The 21,624-nt window shown below is 49.2% G+C and overlaps 1 protein-coding gene and 1 long non-coding RNA gene across 7 annotated transcripts in view; one reads left to right on the top strand and one right to left on the bottom strand.

Annotated features, from left to right (window-relative positions):
- TNRC6B (trinucleotide repeat containing adaptor 6B) overlaps positions 1 to 8,037 on the bottom strand; it is a 252,531-nt gene extending 244,494 nt beyond the window's left edge. For 5 of the 6 annotated variants that reach the window (XM_059886487.1, XM_005207402.5, XM_024991833.2 and 2 more), the window contains exon 1: positions 7,795 to 8,037. The gene's annotated coding sequence lies outside the window, so the exon portion shown is untranslated. Of the gene's footprint in view, positions 1 to 7,656 lie in introns of all 6 variants that reach the window. The other variant, XM_010805751.3, reaches the window with a different exon arrangement.
- Positions 8,038 to 8,106: 69 nt separating this feature from the next.
- Positions 8,107 to 11,417, top strand: LOC132345362 (uncharacterized). The gene is made up of 2 exons (XR_009494681.1): positions 8,107 to 8,793; positions 11,145 to 11,417. It is a non-coding gene; the product is annotated as an uncharacterized lncRNA (long non-coding RNA).
- The last annotated feature ends 10,207 nt before the right edge of the window (positions 11,418 to 21,624 follow it).

Here is a 21,624-nt window from a genome sequence, read left to right as displayed (position 1 = left end):
TTTCTAGCAGGGAAACAATATACAAATTAAATGATTACTTAATTACAATTAAATTAAGTGCTCTGAATGTTTAAAAGGAGCACTTCTACTGGGGGGGTGGGGGTGGGGAGCTGTGTGTGCTTAAGAAATAACACATAAACAGGGCTCCAGGGATTGAAGAGGCAACTGGGCTTGGGGTGCGAAGCTTCCAGACCATGGGAATAGCAAGTGCAAGGAGGAGACCTTGAGCAGAAGGGGATATGCATTTCAGGAACCAGAAGTTCCGTGTGACAAGAGTACAGGCAGCAAAGAAAAGGAGGGCAGGAAATGAGGCACAGTCTTCCCTGGACATTTAGTGAACAAGACAGATCAGATGCTTATTCTTGTGAAGTTTATATTCCAGAGGGTGGATGGCAGTGTTTGGGGGACAGGTTAACAATTTTAAGTAGGGAGTACATGTGATTAGAGTTGCACTTGTTTCTTAGTTAAATATTTTATATTTGAGGAATAACATATACAGAACAGACACATAGTCTTAAGCGATTATTCCTTCTGCAGTTTCTACAATTCTCTAAGGCAGAGAATTCCCTACTTACAAGGGAAAAAATTATCTTCTGCACAGTAAGTAATTTATTTGAAGATACTTATTCAACAAACATTTGAGTGCCTACAATATGGCAGGCGCAGTACAGTGTGTGCATTCATACAGAGATGAATGCAAGTCTTGCTCTTAAGAAACTCACAATCTGATGCAAGAGACAGATCTGGAAACACTATACAGTGTAGTCCGTGCTAGAAATGAGGAAAGTATAAAGCAGCAAAGAGAAATTCAATATTCCTAGAAATAATTAATCACATCATCTTTGTGTTAAAGCTGTACTTTTTCATACTATGTTTTTGAATTTTCAATCATTCCTGTGCTTGGAACATAGCTGATACTCAAGTATATGTCTACAACACAAACCAACCCAGGATTTTTCACTTCTAGTTCAGGTCCCTTCCAGGAACCAAACATGCCCCTAACTGGAAGAGTTTGCATTAATTCCAAGGAGCTCTTCTTTTGAAGCTGCTTTCACAGCCAGCTTGCTGCTGCTGCTGCTGCTAAGTCGCTTCAGTCGTGTCGGACTCTGTGCGACCCCATAGACAGCAGCCTACCAGGCTCCCCATCCCTGGGATTCTCCAGGCAAGAACACTGGAGTGGGTTGCCATTTCCTTCTCCAATGCATGAAGGTGAAAAGTGAAAGTGAAGTCGCTCAGTCGTGTTCGACTCTTTGCGACCCCATGGACTGCAGCCTACCAGGCTCCTCCGTCCATGGGATTTTCCAGGCAAGAGTACTGAAGTGGGGTGCCATCTCCTTCTCCACACAGCCAGCTTACAAAACCACAAAACAAAGTAAGTTTCATTAAATTAAAGTCACACTTCATTATTTGCCCAGGCTGAAAACCCATAACAACTTCTAAACAGTTATTTTTTTAAAGTGAATTTTCATTCAGAAGAACTTCTCCTATGAAGACAATCAAGAAACTGCCACCTAGTCCTTCATAATTCATGATTTCTATCCTCAAAGCACTTGTATTTTGGTTTCTAATTGAAAAGATAAAATGTAGCACATAGAATAAAACAAAATACAAGGTAGCATTTGTTCAGTGATTTAAAATATTTATAGACTATCTACTATGAGCAAGCTCTGACAACCCTAAATAGCATATTAAAAAGCAGAGACATTACTTTACTGAAAAGATTTGTATAGTCAAAACTATGGTTTTTTCCAGTAGTCACATACGGATGTGACAGCTGAATCATAAAGAAAGCTGAGCGCTGAAGAACTGATGCTTTTGAACTATGGTGTTGGAAAAGACTCTTGAGAGTCCTTTGGACAGCAAGAAGATCAAACCAGACAATCCTAAAGGAGATCAGTCCTGAATATTCATTGGAAGGACTGATGCTGAAACTCCAATACTTTGGCCACCTGATGCAAAGAACTGACTCATTGGAAAAGACCCTGATGCTGGAAAAGATTGAAGGCAGGAGGAGAAGGGGACAATAGAGGATGAGATGGCTGAATGGCATCACCAACTCGATGGACATGAGTCTGAGCAAGTCTGGGAGTTGGTGATGGACAGGGAAGCCTGGCATGCTGCTGTCCATGGGTTCGCAAAGAGTTGGGCACAACTAAGCGACTGAACTGATCTACTATGAGCCAGGTAAGGAGTCCTTTTAGGGAGGCAAAGTTGAGTAGGACAAAAGCCTGCCTTCAGGGAACTCAGTCTTATACCCTGCCTTCAAGGAACTCAGCCAATAATACACAACCCAGGACAATCAGAGCTATAATTCAGCAGGTACACACAGATGAGAACACAGCTGCCACAGGTTCTAATTCATCAGCACCTATTCCCATGTCTTATCAGTTTTTGAATATTTTAACACTACCCCTGATTATAATACAAACTGATAAATACTGCTACATGAAAAAATTAATGTTAAAACAGCTCAGAGGAGATGGTGAGAACTGAATTTTCTGGGTTTCTCAGCAAGGACGGTTAGCATATTTGGATAAGGACCTGATTTCAAGAAAGAGAAGAGTGTTACCAAAAGGCCAGTGGTGGCAATTAGTCTGGTATAGCCCTCCAACTCGGAGAAGGCAATGGCACCCCACTCCAGTACTCTTGCCTGGAAAATCCCATGGACGGAGGAGCCTGGTAGGCTGCAGTCCATGGGGTCACTGAGGGTCGGACTCGACTGAGCGACTTCACTTTCACTTTTCACTTTCATGCATTGGAGAAGGAAATGGCAACCTACTCCAGTGTCCTTGCCTGGAGAATCCCAGGGACGGGGGAGCCTGGTGGGCTGCCGTCTATGGGGTCGCACAGAGTCGGACACGACTAAAGTGACTTAGCAGCAGCAGCCCTCCAACTATGCTAAGGACATGGTTCAGAGCTGTGCTGTCCGGCATGGTAGCCACTTGCCACATGTAGCTATTGAGCACTAGAAATGTGCTAAGTCTCAACTGAGATGTATTAAGTGAAAAGTACACTCCAGATTTCAGTTTCACATGAAAAAAAGCATGTAAAGCACCTCAATATGTTTTTTTAACCGATTATATGTTTACATAATATCTTGGATATCTTGATGTAAATAAAGTGTTATGAAAATCAATTTCACCCTTTATTTCTACCTTTTTAATGTGGCTACTAGAAAATTTAAAATTACATGTGTGGTTCACATCTGCGGCTTGCATTCTATTTCTACTGCACAGTGCTGGTCCAGAGAGCTTTAAATAACAAGCTACAGAGTTTAATCCCTTGAGGCTATGAAACACTATTGAATGCTTTTAAACCTAAGTGCTCGTGGTAGACTTGGGGAGGGGGCAGGAAACATAAACGAAGCTCTGTTTCAGGCGTGTGGGGGCCATCCATAGGGTCAAGACACTAGATGCGGCTGTCAATGTCAAAAGGCCGGCAAATGTCAAAGGGTAAGCGCGTTCAGCTGGAAAGTGGACAAGGTCTTTAGGAGTCCCACGCTGGGTGGAGAGAGGAGGAAAAAACCAAGAGCAGGGTGAGGTGAGGGAAGAGGAACAGCTGCAAGCACTGACGTGAGCCTGGATGACCAAGGTGCACTGCTCAGCGGACTAGCGAGCCCAACCCCAGTTTAGAGTTAGGTTAGATCTCATCTGGCTCAGTGCGAAGGGCTCCCAGGCAGAGGTGCCATTCAGGAGAACAAAATCGGTGTCCTCTTTAGCGATTCCAGATCTCTCTTTCTCTGTGCCAAGACCTCTGCCAGTAGGATCAAGTTCAGAGTAGGTAGGAGGCAGAAAGGAAGGCTACCAAAAGCTACAAGATAGCAATAAATTATAAAAGCAAACACCCAGACTCACAACACAGCCAACAAATATTTACTGGGAGTCTGCTGTATGCCTAGTCCTTGGCTCAGCTCTGGAGGTAAAGGAAACAAAACAGACATGGTCCTAAATCAAAAATTGTGGTGAGAACTATGACAAAAGAACAGGAAGTTCTGAGAGATTTGAGGGAGGATGGGAGTAGTGGGATGAGGTCATAAAGGAAAAGACTCTCTGAAGAAGTGACAATTTCATGTGAACCCTGAAGTCAGGTGGGTGAAGACCAGGGGGAGTAATGGCCCAGGCCAGGAGAGTGCTGTGTACAAAAACCTTAAGGCTAGAAAAGGCTTGGGTAATTCAGACAACTGAAAGAAAGGCTATGTAGTTAGAATGTCAAGAAGGCAGGGGGGTCATAAAAAAGGTGTGAGAAGGCTGGAGAGGCAGGCGAAGGCCAGATCTTGCACAACCTCACGGGATGGAAAATAAATCCCGAATTGGTCCAAGTGCAATGGGAAGCTGTGAGGGGTTCTGATCAGGGAAGTGGTCCAATCTTGGTGGGTTCCAAGTGTTCAGCCACCTATGCTCTGTCTGCTCAGCACCCTGAACAGAAGCTGGCTTGGGAGCAAAGGGGAAGGAGCCAGCATTTGTAGCTGAACAGCAACATACCTGGGGTCTGGGGTAACAGAGTGTAATATAAGGCCATTCAAGGGACTCCCCTGGTGGTCCCATGGTTAGGACTCCATGCTGCCAATGCAGGCGGCATGGGTTGGATCCCTGGTCAGGAAACTAAAACCTACATGCCGTGTGGCATGGCCAAAAGATAATGATAATAAGGCCCTTCAAGTTTTCCCTGGGGCTTCCCTGGTGGCTCAGACAGTAAAGAATCCATCTGCAATGCAGGAGACCTGTGTGTTCGATCCCTGGGTTGGGAAGATCCCCTGGAGAAGGGAACGGCTACCCACACTAGCATTCTGGCCTGGAGAATTCCATGGACTGTATAGTTCATGGGGTCGCCAAGAGTCGAACAAGACTGAGCGACTTTCACTTTCAAGTTTTCCAGGGTTGCAAGGTTGGGAGAAGGATGGCACTACCAAAAAGTATAGAAAAATCTGATGGCTGAGTTGATTTGGGAGACACTGGCTGGGAGGCACAACTCTAAACATACTGAGTATGAAGCACTAGGGAAGAATTCCAGCAGGTAAATATGGATGTTGTTTTAGAGAATGGAAGAGAGATCAGACATGGATACTGAGATTAACACACAGAGAAGTGACAGTTTAAATCCCAAAAGTAAATAACATTTTCAAGTAGTTGAAAACAGGGGAAAAAAAAAAAAAGTAAAACAAGCCTGAGTCTGATCCTCAGTGTTTCTCTCTGGGACGGAATTCAGGGCTCTTGAAAGGGACAGAGCATGAGGGAGTCTTTGGAGAGTGATGGAACCATTCTGTACCCTGACTGTGGCACTGGTTACATGAATCTGTACACGTGTTAACATTCAGAATGTTACTACATAAATAACAGAAATTTTCAAAATTAAAAAATTTACTTCCCAGGCTTATGAACTGCTCCGTTTAAGTATTCTTCCAGAACATGCCTTTAGCACATGAGCTATTCTCTTTACTGTCCCATTAAACTAAAACTGCTAAAATGAACCCTAAGTCATGACATTCTAAATTGTTTCTTAAGTCAACTAACATTTACTGTGCCCCTATGATATGTATCAAGCACCCTGCTGGATACAAAACTGAATGATGCCTGGTTCCTGGAAGGATTAACTGACAACAGCAACATATCAGAGTGCAGACCTGCACAAAAGGCTCTGAAAGCCTTGACCCCTGAATTAAAGGCGCTTTAAATAGGGAAGAAATTAAAACAAAGCTTAGATGTAACACCTGCAAAAATGCTAATCTCTAAAAAATTAAGAATGAGTTTCATTAATTTTTAAGTTAGATATGAAGAACCTAATCATCAGTTACATTTCCCTTTTCCATCCCTTTCTGCTTCTCAGTGTCTTTCTGCATTTCTTCCTCTGGATAATTTGGGAGGGGGCGCAAAATGGAACATGCATAGGGTTTGAAATCAGACTGAAGACTAAACCGATGCCCTTTAACTTCCTAGCTTTACAGCTTTTGGAGGCGGTTTTTCCCATCCATGAAACAGTAATGATACTGACCTCACAGGCTTGAGGTTAGGACTAGGTAAAAAATATAAACAGGTTGACATAGGCAAAGCACGCCAAAAAAAAAAAAAAAAAAATGTTAGCTACCGTTATCATTACCATTTGAACAAATGGCATTGTTCTGATTTAAAACATTTTTAAGTGCTTCCATTTGAATGAGGACAAAAATATTTCCCAACCCACCTCCCAAAGGGCATGACATTTATGTGCTACCTTAGAAAAGCCGCTTGGGAATTTCTTCTCCTTTAGTCCCATCAGAAACTTTTCTGCTCAAATATTTGGGACAAGCACTTAAAAAGAGTCAAGAACTAAAAAATTATTTTAAAGGCATCATATCATCACTGCATTCTAAGTGGAACAAACCAGTCTGATTCGTGTTCTGGATACTTGCCTTAGTGTATGGACCTACTACATTTACATCTCTCCTACTACCTACCTAGTGAGACAACGCACACGGTAGAGGTGTCAATGTGCTAAAAGTTCTGCTTTTTAAGAGCCATTTACATAACACTACCAAAAGCTAAACATAGTTCCAAAGCCACCCGAATCATTAGGAAACTATCATCCTATTGAAATTCCCCACAACTAGGAAGAAAACAGCTGCTATTGTTAAACCTTCACAAAATGCTAAAATGTAAGATTTCTATACATCTTATTTCTGTTTGCTTAACTGCTAGGGGAGCGGAACAGTAATTAACAACGTTTTATTCACTGACTATGGAGAAACATCTCTGGCTAATTTTGTTCTATATTTTGTCTATATTGTAAGCAAATGGCCAACTTGAATTCACCTTATGCCTGGCTTCAACCTTTAGCACAGAGGCTAAAAAGTAGTAGTGCAGCCGGCAGATATGTGAAAAGGCAGGGAGCCTGAAAAGACCTAGACTAATTCCTGGTGTTCAAATAACCGAGGATGGGCTGGGCCTTAAGGTCACCGACAAGAGGCTATACCCTTATTGAGAGTCTTCAGCCACTACACAGTGCATTTAAGCCCACTGTGGAAACCCACTAGTTTGAAACCCAGGGCGCAGGACCAGGGAATGGCAGAAAACACTTCTGACTGGTCGTCCGATGATAGTCCCCTCGCCCTCCTTTCCCTGGGGAAGAGTTAATCGACTCTTAGGTGCCCACACAGGCAGGGCTCCTGGGTGAGGGGTGGAGTTGGGACCCCCGGCCCGGGTTGGGCAGGGGAGCGCATTCACTCAGTCACGCGGGTCCTGCACACAGGTGGGGACCGGGAGGCTCCGAGGCCTGACGCCTCCCTCTGCCACCGCCAGGAAAGGGGCCCCGACGCGCCTCCGTGGGCCTCGGCTCTCCGCCGCGATGGGGACCCCTCCCGGCCTCGAGGTGCCCCGGCGACGGGAAGCGAACTCGACTAGACCGGCCCACCCGGAAGCCCTCCCCCAGCTCACACCTGCCGGCGCGTGACGCCCGCCGCCGCCGCCGCGCGCGCCCGCCCGCCCGCCGGCCCCGACCCGGCCATTCCGGGCGCCCAAGACCAGAGCGCGGACCTCGCCCGCGTCCCCCGCCCCGGGGTCAACCCACCAGACGCCCGCCCCGCGGAGCGCGCGCCCAACGCCGCCGCCCCCGCCGGCCCCGCGCGCGCTCACGCCCCTCCCGGCCCTCTCCCCGCCGCGCGCGCTCACTCGCGAGGACACGCACACGCTGCACCTCAGCTTGACAGGCCGGCCTCGCGCCGCGCGCTCCCGCGGACGTCCTCGCCCACCCGGCCTCCCGGCTCTGACTGGGCGGTGAGCGGGGGGAGGGGAAGGGCGGCGGTGGCCGTCGGTCCTCACTCACCGCCGAGCCGTGCCGGCTCCGAGTGCGCGGCGTTCCGCTGTGAGGCGATGCGTTGCGATGCGCGCGGTCCCCGCTCCTTCGCAGGCTATGGAGGCGACGTAGTAGGGGGACTGAGGGGCTCGGGGGAGGGGGTCAATCCCTCCCGCTTCACCTCCGAGAAACACGGGGACCCCAGAAACTAAAAACAAAATAAACAAACTTTCCCCTCCGCCTCCCTCCCCCAAAACCACAACACAAACACTCGGGGCCCCGCCCAGAGTCCCACTCCATTGGCCGCAGGGAGGATGCTGCCGGCCCTCACTGGCTGGCTTTTGTGCCCGTCAAGCTGCCGTTCCGCCCCTCCAATGCCTCGCCGCAGCCGCCGCCCCTCATTGGTCAAATGCGTTCCGTTTGACGAGCTAGGATTGGCTGAGCTCCCTGCGCCAATCATTCGGGGACACACCCCCTCAGCATCCCAGAGGCCGCTTCCTCGGTCGCGGACGCGGAGAAGCGAAGGGGAAACTAGAGCATGATGGCGGCCGAGCTCAGTTGGCGCAACCATTGTCTTTTTCCTTTTATTAGTTCATTAGTGCTTCGCCCTCGCACTGTTTCCCCTAAGCTCCTCTTTCCATCCAGTACTGCCTAATAACGGAATCTATACGTCTTGGCTCCTTGATTTATCCCCTCAGAAGTGCTGAGTGTGGGCTGGTTGTGGGTCATTGGACTGTCCGCATGTCACTCGTTAGTCAAATCTTCAAACTATTGGTGGAACGGCAAGAAAGCCCGTCCAACAACAAGGGCTAATGCCATTGGTTTGTCTCCACCAAGTTCTTTCCTGGTACTTTATTGGGCAGACAGGCGCGTCGGTCAGATTCGCACTGTTAATTGTTTGCTAGGCAGTTTGGATGACTGTTCATTTGGCCTGTAGTTGGTAATAACGATTACCCGCTTGCGTACCGCTTGCGTGCCCGCTTTGTGCCAACTGTGCAGAGTTCTTTACAAGGACTATCGATTAAAGCTGTGAGTTATAGGTTCTCTAAATTTTACAGATAAGACACTAAGGCTCCAGAGAGGTTAGGACATTTGCCCAAGGTCACCTAGATAGAAAATAGTTGGTAGACCAACATTTGGTCCCAGATCTGACTCCAAGGCCTAAGCTCTTTTCACTGTACTTTAGTGTCTCCCTTAGCCTAGAATCGTTCCTGTCAGCCAACCCTACATCTTCAAAAAGTTTCATTCAGAGCCTAAGGTCCTCAGTTTTTGGAGGTGACACTGTTGGGGACTAAAGCTATGGATAGGTTGTCATTGCCTCCACTGTATCTTCTCCAGCACCCATTCCTCCCACCCTAAATGAAACAGTCTTGGTGTTTCCTGACCGGAAGCCCATTTACCTTTATGGTCATTTTCTCCACTTTATAAATAAATGAATACTTCTACCAGCCTTCTGTTTCAAGCCTACCTTCCCAACTGCCACCCATCCACCTCCAGCTCATTCTTTTCTGAGAGAGTCCTGAAGAGCCAGAAACAAGGAGAGAGTCCAAAGAGGGAAAGAGAATAAATCGGTTTAGGAATAATTTACTGTATGCAAATAGAACAGCCCTTTGTGGAAAGCTTCCAGAGTAGCCCCTTATGCTGTGCAAGAGGTGTGTTCCTGGCTCCTGGCCATTGAATTCTTTCCTGTGGCAGCTTTCAGCAAAGTGAATCCAACATTCCAGCCAGGGGAGGGCAGAATGCTTAGGACCCACTGCCAGAGAACCAGCCCCAGGCTCTGGTACTGAAATGATCTCCAGGAGCACAGTGCTGGACTCGAGCCCACATTCCATCTCGGATAATTAACATTTTACCATCCCAAATCCCCATCCCCTGTAGCTTCAGTAGGATCACTGCCCTTGTTTCGTCTCCTGATCCAAGCTGTTGTGTAACCACACTGGCACTGCTTGAATAATAAAACAACTACTGTAACACAGAAATAGTGCTCAACACTTACAGCTTTTCAGCAGAGGAGGATAAGTGTTTCACAAACATCAATTAACATTAAATGGCAGGTATTCCCAGGGCAACTGCCAGCAGGACAGAAGAAAAATCATGAGTCAAGGTCTAAGAAAGGTCCTAGGAACCTGAATCCTTAAAACTATATGCACACACCCCACACTAGCATTCCAGTGTGAGAATAATTCTGAACCATAAAACAAAATGAGTGAGAAATAGTCAGGGTCCAAAACCTTACTTATCTTCATGGTTGGTTGTTTGAAACTCTTATTTTAACCCTTAAACTAGCGCTTGATTTTATAGTTAATTGTTAGATACATCTGTCTCCCCAGCTCAGCTTTTTTGTTGTTGTTCAGTCGCTAAGTCAGGTCCGACTCTGAGACCCCGAATACTGCAGCACGCCAGGCTCCTGTCCTCCACTATCTCCCAGAGTTTGGTCAAATTCATGTCCATTGAGTTGATATGCTATCTAACCATCTCATCCTCTGCCACCCTCTTCTCCTTTTGCCCTCAATCTTTCCCAGCATCAGGGTCTTTTCCAAACCAGCTCTCTGCATCAGATGGCCAAAGTATTGGAGCTTTAGCATCAGCCTTCCAGTGAATATTTGGGGTTGATTTTCTTTAGGATTGACTGGTTTGATCTCCTTGCTATCCAAGGGACTCTCAAGAATCTTCTCCAGCACCACAATTCAAAGGCATCAATTCTTTGGCATTCAACCTTCTTTATGGTCCAGCTGTCACATCCACACATGACTAGTGGGAAAACCATAGCTTTGACTATGCGGACGTTTGTTGGCAAAGTGCTGTCTCTGCTTTGTAACACACTGTCTAGTTTTGTCATAGCTTTCCTTCCAAGGAGCAAGCATCTTTTAATTTCATGGCTCCCTGGTGGCTCAGTGGTAAAGAATCCTCCTGCTGTTGTTAGGAATGTGGGTTTGATTCCTGGGTCAGGAGGATCCCCTAGAGAAGGAAATGGCAACCCATTCCAATATTCTTGCCTGGGAAATCCCATGAACAGAGGAGCCTGGTGTGCTACAGTCTGTGGGGATGAAAAAGAATCAGACACAATTTAGCGACTAAGTAACAACTCAGCTTTAAGTTCCTTGAAAGCAAATGGTTTCTTATTCATCTTTGTACCTCTTAAATTGCCCTGGTTACAAAAGGTTCCTCTATAAATAATTATTCAGGAAATGTTTATAGAACTTGTGGGCACTTTCCTAAGGTATAGAGGCTGCACAGATGAATAAAACATGTCTGCATTCAGGGACCTCGATTGGTGGGGGTGGCCAACAGGTAAACATGTAATCGCAGCACAGATGGCTTGGAAGAACAAGGGAGGGATATGGGACGCAATCTTTTTGTTTTCTGTTTTGCTGTGCCAGGTCTTCAGTTGCAGCACACAGGATCTAGTTCCCTGACCAGGGATCAAACCTGGGCCCCCCCTGCATTCGGAGCTTGGAGTCTTAACCACTGGACCACCAGGGGAGTCCTGGGATTCAATCTTGAGGAGACAGAGATGGCTACCCTGAAGAAGTGACATCTACAAGGAGAACTAAAGAATGAATTGTGATTAGCTATTCAAGAGGCTGAGGATGTGTGGTGACCTGTAACATTTGTTCTTGGGGGGCAAGGAGCATGATAGGAATATCCAGGAATGGCTAAAGCCTGTTCTTCCTATAATTTTTGTCTTTGAGGGCCTTTGGGGGTCTGCCCACTCCACCTTATTTTACTTTCCCTTCCCAGAAGAAAGCAGGAAGCCAGAAACCCTGTTGTGTTTGCCCGCCCGAGAATAGGAAAACAATTTCCAAATACGGTGGCTGTTTTCTGGATCACTGAGTAAAGATTTCAGACCATACAGAAAGTTTTAAAGTAGAAAAGAAAAGCTGCCCCAAATCCCACTACTAGAGCCAACCGCCATTAAGGAGTCTGTCTTCCCAGACTCTTTTATGAATAGACCCACACATGGATTTCTTCCAACAAACAGTGGGGTGTGGCTCAGGGTCTTGTCAGTACTTTGAGAGCTCTCATCGCTCAGAACTCAGCTATGGATGGAACCTGTTCTCACTTTCTATACTTATGGGAAGGATGCCAGTAAATCCTACGTGGAGGGTGACGGTTTCAAATTCCTGTAGCAGCAGATGACAAATTTCCACCTGTTACAGGACTTTGGGGCTTGCTCAGCCCAGTGTGGAATCAATGAATGGTGGGTAGGAAGGGGGCTCTACTGTGCTCACTGCCCAAGGGCTTACAAGCTGCTTTGGTGGCTGTAGGGCCTATCCATGCCCTGAAAAGGCAGCCCAGGTCAGAGAATGACATGCTAGGGTGCTCTCTTTTGCTCTCTTTCTCATTTCTTCTCTGCATGCTACTTGGAGAAAATATTTGGGGTGTTTGTTCCAACCCATCCAGCTTTGAGAGTAAAAAGACCCGCCAAGCCCTGCACACTTGCATGCAGGCCAAGTTCAGTATGTTCTTGGGACGCTGTACTATTCTTAGAGCTCTGTATGTGGTGTTCTGTACATTTGGCTTTTTGTTGGAAGGGAAGGCAAATTTAATGAGTGATGGCTGCCTTGGATGGCTACCAACACTTCTCTAAGTCATTCCAAGCAACAGGCCTTCCTTCTTTCCCTTGAGAGGTTGTTCTGTGATCCCTGAAACACATTGCGTTGGCCTGGACAAAATCCAATATAACAGGAATTTCTGCAAACAATTCTGCAATGACCCACAAGCTCAGGGTGACATAGCCAGCTGGATTGGCTCCAACTCTGATTTCCGTGGCTCAGGAAAACTCCCTTTACCCTTTGCACTGGCCTCTCATTGCTGCGAGACATTGGGAAGTGTTTGTAAAGCGGTCTCCGGTTCTCAAACTTATAATCATGGGAAGAGTCCCTGTAAAAAGCACTGAATTCAAAAGACAAGAGGATAGCTGACAGCTGATACGGCTCACTTGGGCAGTGGGTGTGGCCACAGCCAAGGCCAAGAGCACCTGGGGGGAGGGGAAGTTTCTAGAGAGTGCTGATTATAGAGGACTTGCTCATAAACATTTATTACACATTTGGTAGCATTTATTGTGTAACAAAGCCCTTGTGACAGAAGCTATGCCGCTTCTAAATCATGTCTCATTTCTTACAACCACACTTCCTGAAAAGCTTGTAGGAAAACCCTGGACACCCCCAACGCCCTCAACGCCCTCTGGCCAAAGCATGACTCCCCAGGGAGGTTCATAGGAGCACCAGATGTGGTGTAAATAACAGCTACCCTTTGGTGAACACTCGCTATGTGTCAGACACTGTACTGAGGGCTTTACATGGATCATGGTGGCAGTTAATCTTCACAACAACCATGGTTGTCCCCATTTTCCAGGTAGGGAAACTGAGGTTCTGAAGGGTGACTAACTTGCAGCAGGTCACCACAGTTAATAACCTCACAGCTGAACCCAGGCCCTCTGACTCCAATGAGTCAGTTCTTTTCCCTGCTGTTACGTTGTCCTGAGGTGTCTACCCTTGGACCTGCCACACTACAGCTGGAGAAACAACCAGCGCCCATGAATAGTCACCCTCAGAGCCTTTATTAGCTCAACCACATGCTCTTTTCCCTACAGACTCAGGGAAAGAGGTGCACCCCTCCTGGGCTCAGTTACTGCCTCTGGGACTTCCCTGATGGTTCAGTGATTAAGAATCTGCCTTCCAATGTCTGATCCCTGGTCAGGGAACTAAGATCCCACATGCTTCAGGGAAACTAAGCCTGTGCCCCTCAACTAAGACCTGATGCAGCCAAAAATAAATAATTTTTTTTTTAAAGGACTTCTCTGGTGGTCCAGCGGTAAAGAATCTGCCTGCCAGTGGACATGGGTTCGATCCCCGGTCCAGGAAGATTCCACAGGCTGTGGAGCAACTAAGCTCATGCATCACAACTCCTGAGCCCTCGAGCCGCAACTGCTGAGTCTGGCGCCTAGAGCCTCTGCCCTGCGGCAAGAGTAGCCACGGCTTGAGAAACCAGCCCCGCTCACCACAACTAGAGAAAGCCCACGCGTAGCAGCAAAGACCCAGCACAGCCAAATAAAAATAAATAAATAAAATTTAAGAAAGAAAAGCAAAGACCAACTCTACATAAAAAAAAAAAAAAAAAATTACTGCCTCTGATGGTCCTTCTTCTGCATCCAGTTGGGACCTGGCTCCGCTTCCACAGCCTTAAGAATAGCCTTCCTGCCCGCCTGCCTGCCCTTTCCCTTCTTTTTCCTTTCCTCAGCTTCTTAAATAATGCCTTGTGGCCATCTCCACCACCACTCTTGCTGTATCCCAGCTTCTAGCCCTCACGCTCTGCTGAAACTCACTTCTCTAAGCTCATCTTTGACCTCTTTGTGGCCAAGATCCAAGAGACGTTCTCAGTCCTTGTTTCCATGGCTTCACCACTATGTTTTACTCTGAGAATCTTCTCTTGGTTCCTCAAAATAGCCAGCTCCCCTCCTACCTCTACAACTGTTCATGCTCTTTTTCATACCCCCTCTTTCTCAGCTCCTTCTAAGGAGTCTGTCTCTCTTCTCTCCTTATGTTGCCTTCCGGGGCGTGGGGGTGGGGAGGCAGGGGCGGAGGGAATGGAGAGCAGCGTCATTGTCCTCCCTCCACCTCAGAGATCGCAGTTTCACCTCTCCATCCCCAGCCTTCATTCTGCAGGCCATGCTGTGTGATCCTGTGCCAGTCATATAAACTGTCTGAGCTTCAGCTTCCTCATGTCTAAAATAAGGGTACTGGATCAGATGTGTTATTCTGGACTCAAAAGTAATAACAAGACCCCAAGTTTGTAAGCACATGCTACACCAGGCGGGACTGGCCATGCAAAATGAAAGCATGGGGCTCTTTTTTCCAGAATTATTAAGAATTTCAAGACAGCAAGAGCAGAACATTACATTAAATGTGGGACCCTCTGCCTTCCGGGTGCAGGACCCTTGGGAGCCCTCAAGTTGCATGCTCATGAAGCTGGCCCCAGTGCCAAGCACTGCTGTGTAATTATAGAGGTACTAACTTATTCAGTCCTCATAGCGACCTTATGAGGTCGGTACGGAGGAGGAAACCAAGGCAGAGAGAGGTTAAGTAACTGTCCAAGGTCACGGTTTTTAATTGGTGGGGCTGAGGAAACTTACACCTGTTGGTTGAGGTGGTTGGGAGACCCACACTGGAAGCATGGTTCCCTCCTGCAGGAGGACTTCCTGGTGGCCTCTCAGCGGGGCCACACCCATTCCTTCCTCAGTGAGCTTGTCTGCGCCGGTGCTGCTGCCTCGGTTCCCCTTTCTTCCTTCCCCAGTTCTGAGGTGTACACTTCTTTCAAGGCTCAGGTCCAGCCCCTGTTCCTCCCAGGGGCTTCTGGAGCAGAGAAGCCACCCACATCGTCTTTCCCTAGATTCTCTCAGTTCCCTGTGTAGAGTCAGGCCCAGCCCAGGCCTGGCCATAGGGACTGTTCATAGCTTCAGAGCCCTGACTTAACCCTCACTTACACTCCTGAGGCTCACTGATCATACGAGGTTGGAGAGAAAACTTCTTTAAATCTCTCCCCACAACCATATGACAGCTTGTGATACAGCCTGTCTCCCCCACCAGACTGGGGAGGCCTTGAGGGCAGATACTATAACTGAAGGACATAGAGAAGATTGTCTTTGGTGTTTAAAACTCTCTTGAAAGAGTTCTTTCTAGGCTCTGGACATTTTCCTGGAATGTCTTGCCTCCGTCTCCCCTCTCTCATTCACTCTTCAAGTGTTGGTTCAGAGATCACCTCCTCCTCCAGGAAGCCTTCCATGACCTCTACCCCCAGGTTGAGTTAAGTGCTTCCTTTGGGCTGCTACACCCGCTTTTCTTCTCCATCATCACGCTTGCCTTCTGTGTCCATCTTCTACACATGGTTATCGACACCTTGAGGGCAGAGACCAAGTCTCTCTTATTACAGTGCCTGGGACACAGGAATTTCTCAGTAAGTTTGTTTGAACTAACAGATGAACAAAAGCAAATGTTAAACCCATGTTGGTTATTATGGCCCTCAGCACAGGGCTGGGCACCTTATGTAAATGTAAGGACACTTACACAAACTTATGAAATGAGTGAAAACCAACAACCCCAGAATTTTTGTTAGGAAGGGGGCTCAGTGGCAGCAACCTTGTTGGGGGTTGGGGAGTCCTCCTGGCGGAACAGTGGCAAAGCAGTGAAGAATCGCAGTGGTGACAGTTGGCAGTTAGAGCTGGGAAGTGGGAGGAAAGTGGCCCTGGCCAGGGGTCCACCTGACTTGTAGGCCAAATCCAGTCACTGCCTATTTTTGCACAACTCTTGAGCTGAGAATGATTTTTACATTTTTTTAAAGGGGGTGGGAAAATGAAAAGATGGGTAATATTGCGACACGCAAAAATAATACAAAATTCAAATTTCACGGTCGACAAAGTTTCACTGGAAAGCCACCCTACTCTCAATCACAGTGCTTTCAGGCTTTACTACTGCAGCGGTTGTGGTCGTCACCGACCCCCTATCCCCCATGTCCTGAAAGCCTAGAACATCTACTCTGTGGCCATTTATAGGAAGTTTGCTGAGCCCTGGCCTCTGCCTTCTTCGTCTGCCCCAGGAGGATCGCGAGGCGCTGCGAGCGGCCGCCAGGGGTCAGCATCGCCCCGCGGAGCCTCACCCGGGAGCTGCTTCCGGACCTGCAGCCTCCCGTCCTGCGCCGCGACCCACGCCGGCCCTGGGGCTCCTCCCGGTCCGTGCCCGGGAGACGCCGGCTGTTGTCGTGGCCGGCAAGTGCGCGGAAAGGGTTAGAAGGAAGCTGAGGAGGGCCAGGAGCGTCATGGAGGGTTCGGGACTGGCCCGGAGGTTCGGCGGGCCTGTCTGATGTCCTATTTCCTTGGTTTGGGTTTCATTTGTATTTTATATAGGAAGGAGTCGCCAAAAATTTTTAAAAAATTTTTACCCCAAACTAATCGGTCAAGAAAGGTTTGGGACTTTTGCACAACCAGGTAAGACGGTGGCCCTCTTGCAGGCTTGCAAGTAACAAATGCCAAGAGCTGGGGTGGGGGAGGGGTGAGAGGGCACCGAGGAGCTCTGGCCCTGAACAGAGGGTGCCACGTGGCATCTCTGGAACTTTTCTTACTTTGAGAACCTTGACCTGGAAACTTCTTCCAGGTGAACCAGCCTTTAATTCCACGTGCCAGCTGTATAGTGTGCTCACTCAGTCGAGTCTGACTCTTTTGCAGCCCCAGTAATTGTAACCCACCAGGCTCCTCTGTCCGTGGGATCTCCCAGGCACAGGAATACTGGAGTGGGTTGCCTTTTCCTCCAGAGGATTTTCCAGACCCAGGGATCCACCCTCTTCTCCTGTGTTTCCTTGCATTGTCAGGCGGATTCTTTGCCGCTGAGGCACCTGGGAAAGCCTGTGTTGGGCCAACTACTCACCATTGAAAGTGGCCATTTTCCCAGGAGGGAGCAGGGGAAAACATCAAGAAGACAATGTTCCATAAGGGAAATGCTCCCCCTGCCCTCCACCCTCCGAGTCACACACCACCAGAGGCATCAGCCCTTCCAGAGCTCCCCATCTATCTTGGCCATTGAGCTGAGTGCTTCACTCCGCCTGGTACCAAGAGTATCCCCGTCGTACTCGGATGGGTGTGGAGCAGCTTGCTGGGTCATTTAGCTGATGCGTGCCAGAGTGGGGAAGCCTGCCCCCTCTGCTCTGTCCTCTCACTGCCAGAGCCTCAGTGAAGATGACAGCAAGCAGGATGGGTCCCCATGCTAAATCTGCGAGGGACTCCCTTGCTCATCATTCATCCTCAGGCCTGGCACGCGGTAAATATCCATTGAATGAACAGATGAATAAAGCCTTCCAGGTACCACGTGAAATGCCTTTCCTTGTCCAATCGCCCAGCTTCCAAGACTTCCAGGAGGAGATGAGCCAGGGAGTCCAGCTGCTCCTCGGGAAGTGAGGGCCCCCAGGCATGGTTCTTGGCTCTTAGCATGGGATGGGATGTGCTCTTCCCGTGCTTGTGCCCAGAGGACTGTGGCCTCTGTGGCCATGCTGCCTGTTCTTGCCTTTCCTCCCTTCCTCCTCCAGGCTCCCCAGGCATTTGCTGGCTTCCGTAACAGGTCCTAGCGGGTCTCCTACGACATGGACATTTGTCCCTGGAGCTGCTTTCTAGTGGCTGCAGACAAGTGGCTATCAGTTGAAGAGACCATGGGATGCAGTGACAATGCCCTAGGAGGGTCTGAATAACCAGATTCGAGCCCTTCCCATGACTTGTTGGATAGCTGTGGACACATTTCCTCACCTCAAAGCCCATCTTCTTCTCTGCTTTTGTGTTAGCCTTTGCAAGAAGCACGCAGACAGGGTCATTCCTGAGCAGCCAGAGAGGCCTGGAGACCTGGGCAATTGGGAAATGAAGACTGTCCACTGAGGACACATGCTGAAAGGAGAAGCCTTCCCAGAGGCTTGGATCAGGAAGGACTCCAAAGTCCTTAAGAAATTAAATCCTGTTTTGTTTCCCTGTCCGGTCTCAGGAGTCAGGAATAAGACTGAAAGGTCAAAGGGACTTCACTGGTGGTCCAGTAGTTAAGACTTTGCTCTTCCAACACAGGGGGCACAGGTTCAATCTCTGGTGGGGGAACTAAGATCCCACATGCTGTGCGTCAGAACCAAAAAAGAAGACTGAAAGGTCATGATCAACTCCAGAGCCTCTGACACCACCCACATGTATGAGCCTGACTTATTCTCTGCATCACGTGGCTGTCAAGTGTTCAATCATCAAATGAGTCGTTACTAAGCAGATACTGCGGATGTGATGGTGAGGCAGAAAGATGGTGTCCTGTCTCCAGGCACAGAATGGGTGTGTATCATTTCAGGCAGAAGCATCGAGTGGGGAGTGGGAGGCAGGGCCTCCCTCATTTCAGAGCCGGGAGGGCAGAAGCTTCACAGAGGAGGGTTGAGTCAGTCAGACCTGTCCAACTTTTCAAAGCCTTCAGGCTGATCCAGCGATGCCCTCCTCCCTGCCTCCCCACCCCCGCACCCCAGAGAACATGCTAACATCCACCCCACCACCTCCTAAGGTGCACGTCCTCTCCACCTTGGCCTGGCTCAGCTTCCTGAACCCAGGGTGCCTGTTCTGTACCACACCTCCTTCTGCTGCTGCAACAGCAGTGCAGACAATGACAGTGACAGCCGCTGGGTCCTCCAGGCGGGAAGGACGGTGGCGCACAGCCAGGCGATAAACTATACGCACAGCGCATGGCAGGGCTAATTAGCTGCTAAGGGGGCTTCGTCAGTGTTTACTCGGAACGTGTCATGGCACCCCAAGGAGCAGTCCCCACTGGCCCGTGTGGAGGAGGGTGGATGTCTCTCTGCTGTCAGCCCTGGCTGCCTTTGGAGGTGGGGATGTGGCTGGGCAACACACAGTGTCCAACGGTGCTGTCTGTGTAGGACTTTAACCGAGACTGAAGGAAGGGGGACAGATTGGGAGGAAACGTGGCAGGGTTGAGTAGAGTAAGACAGATGTGGCACATACACACACCTGTTCTGGGGAGTCCAAGGCGGGGACAAGCTTAGTTAGGTAACGAGAATGAAGATGGAAGATGCTATTGTGTCAGTCACAGAAAGCAAAATCTTTGGCAAGTCAACCAGTCTCTCTGGGCCAAAGTGTCCTGTCAAACAAAAGGAATGGTTTTGCAGGAGGTATGCCCAGGAAAGCAGCCCAGGGAGGAGCATGTGGCCTTTTCAACTGAGCTCAAAGAGCTCTTTTTCAACTGGAACGATTTTAACCCCCAGGGACACTTGGCAACTTTGGGAGCTATCTTTTGGTGGTCTCACCTGAAGGGTGCTGTGGCTTCCCTGGTGACTCAGACAGTAGAGTCTGCCTGCAATGCGGGACACCTGGGTTCGATCCCTGGGTTGGGAAGATCCCCTGGAGGAGGTCATGGCAACCCACTCCAGTATTCTTGCCTAGAGAATGCCATGGACAGAGGAGCCTGGCGGGCTACAGTCCACGGGGTCGCAAAGAGCTGGACATGACAGAGTGACTAACACTTCCGTTGTGAAGGTGCTACTGGCGGTCAGCAGGGAGAGGCTGGGGCGCTGCTAGGCATTCTACCACGTGTAGGACAGACCCTCTCCCAGCAGAGAATCTGGGGTCCCAGGTGTCACTGGTGTTGCAGGCAGGAAGCCCTGAGCCAGAGGAGCAGACTTGGATCTGCGGTGCTGTGGGACTGTGAACAGTGTCCTCTTGGTCTGAAAAACAGAAGTGGTTAAGATCTGAATTGCTTATCACACAACTTTGTGAGGCTCAGTCTCCAGAATGGGAGGCTCCAGGCTTTGTGAGGCTCCAGGCTCAGAACGGGAAAACTTCCTGTTCACTTTGGAAAGGACCTTTCCCTGAACTTTTTCTTAGTTCGAAACCTGCGGGTGTGGGACTTCCCTGGTGGTTCAATGGCCAAGACTCTGCCATCCCAATACAGGGGGCTGGGGTTTGATCCCTGGTCAGGGAACTAGATCCCTGGTCAGGGAACTGAACTGGAGATCCTTCAGGGGGAGAAAGAAAAACAATCCTGCATGCCGCAACCAAGACCTGGCACAGCCAAATAAGTAAATAAATATAAAAAAGGAAGAACAAGACCTTTGGGTAACTGAAGCACCCAGCACAGTGACTGACATATAGGAGGTGTTCATAAGTTAAAAAGAGAAAAAAAAGTCACAGCAAAAACAAAAAACAGCCCCCACCCCCTTCTGGTCCCATTTACTCCCTATCTCAAGGCTGCCTTCTTGGTCTAGCCTTTCTATTAGGGTCCACATAGGCACAGAGTGGTGCTGTTGGCTGAGACCATCTCAAAAGCCCCCCTGAAGGATCAGGGCTAACCAGACCCTGAGGATGGCTGACAAGGGAGACTGGGAAGTTTCACCAAATGTCAAGGGCAAGCCCCCCCACCCCTAACCCCTGTGCAGGGGTCCCGCCTTCTCGCTCCAATGGGGCGAGGCCTCAGACCTCAAGGGCCTCTGCTCCCCCGAGGCTGGCCTCTCAGGGGGCTGTGCCGGTTGGTGGCACTCGGTCTACAGAGGCTGCACTCTGACAGTGGGCAGCTTGGCGACCGGGGTGAGGTGGGGGCCACGAAGCCAGGCCCTGCACCCAGAGCACTGTTTCTTCCCCGTTCCTCCTGGAGCCCTTCTGACGTCACCAGCCTTCTGGAAGCTGCTGCGGAGGGACCAAGGGCATGATCCATCCTTGAACTTGCCGTCCAACTGGGAAGGCCAGATGTCCCTTTGAGATTTGATGACAGAAGGGATATTTCACCAAGTGTGCACAAGTGCTGGAACCGAGAAGCTGAGAGGCAGAACGGAGGGGCTGGAGCTCAGGCAGACAAGCTGCTTTTACGACTCCAGGGTCCTCAGCCATGAGGCCAGCTCACCCGAACCTCTGTAAGGACAGGGAGAGGTGTCCCGTCACAGGCCAGCGTTCTTCCCGGGACACTGTGCTGCGTCCTCCTCAACACGTGGTCTCCCACCCCGCTTGGCTTCTCTGAAGAGAGTGAGAATCACCCTGGGCTGGCTCAGCGAGAAGCCGGGGCAGGATGGACGGCCTGGCTCAAGGCTACAGAGACTTGGGACTTCCAGTCTGGAGCCTCCTGCATGTCAGGGGAGGGGAGGGAACTGGGCCTGCTTTGGGTTGGAGACAGGAAAAAGATTTGGTGGGCTTGCTTAGCTCAGCTAGTAAAGAATCCACCTGCAATGAGAGAGCCCTGGGTTCAATCCCTGGGTTGGGAAGATCCCCTGGAGGAGGAAAAGGCTACCCACTCCAGTATTCTGGCCTGGAGAATTCCATGGACTGGATAGCCCATGGGGTCACAAAGAGTGGGACAC

The sequence above is a fragment of the Bos taurus genome, chromosome 5 (genome assembly GCF_002263795.3).
Source record: "Bos taurus isolate L1 Dominette 01449 registration number 42190680 breed Hereford chromosome 5, ARS-UCD2.0, whole genome shotgun sequence".
Classification (NCBI taxonomy): Eukaryota; Metazoa; Chordata; class Mammalia; order Artiodactyla; family Bovidae; genus Bos; species Bos taurus.
This window is presented reverse-complemented; position numbering and strand designations above follow the sequence as displayed.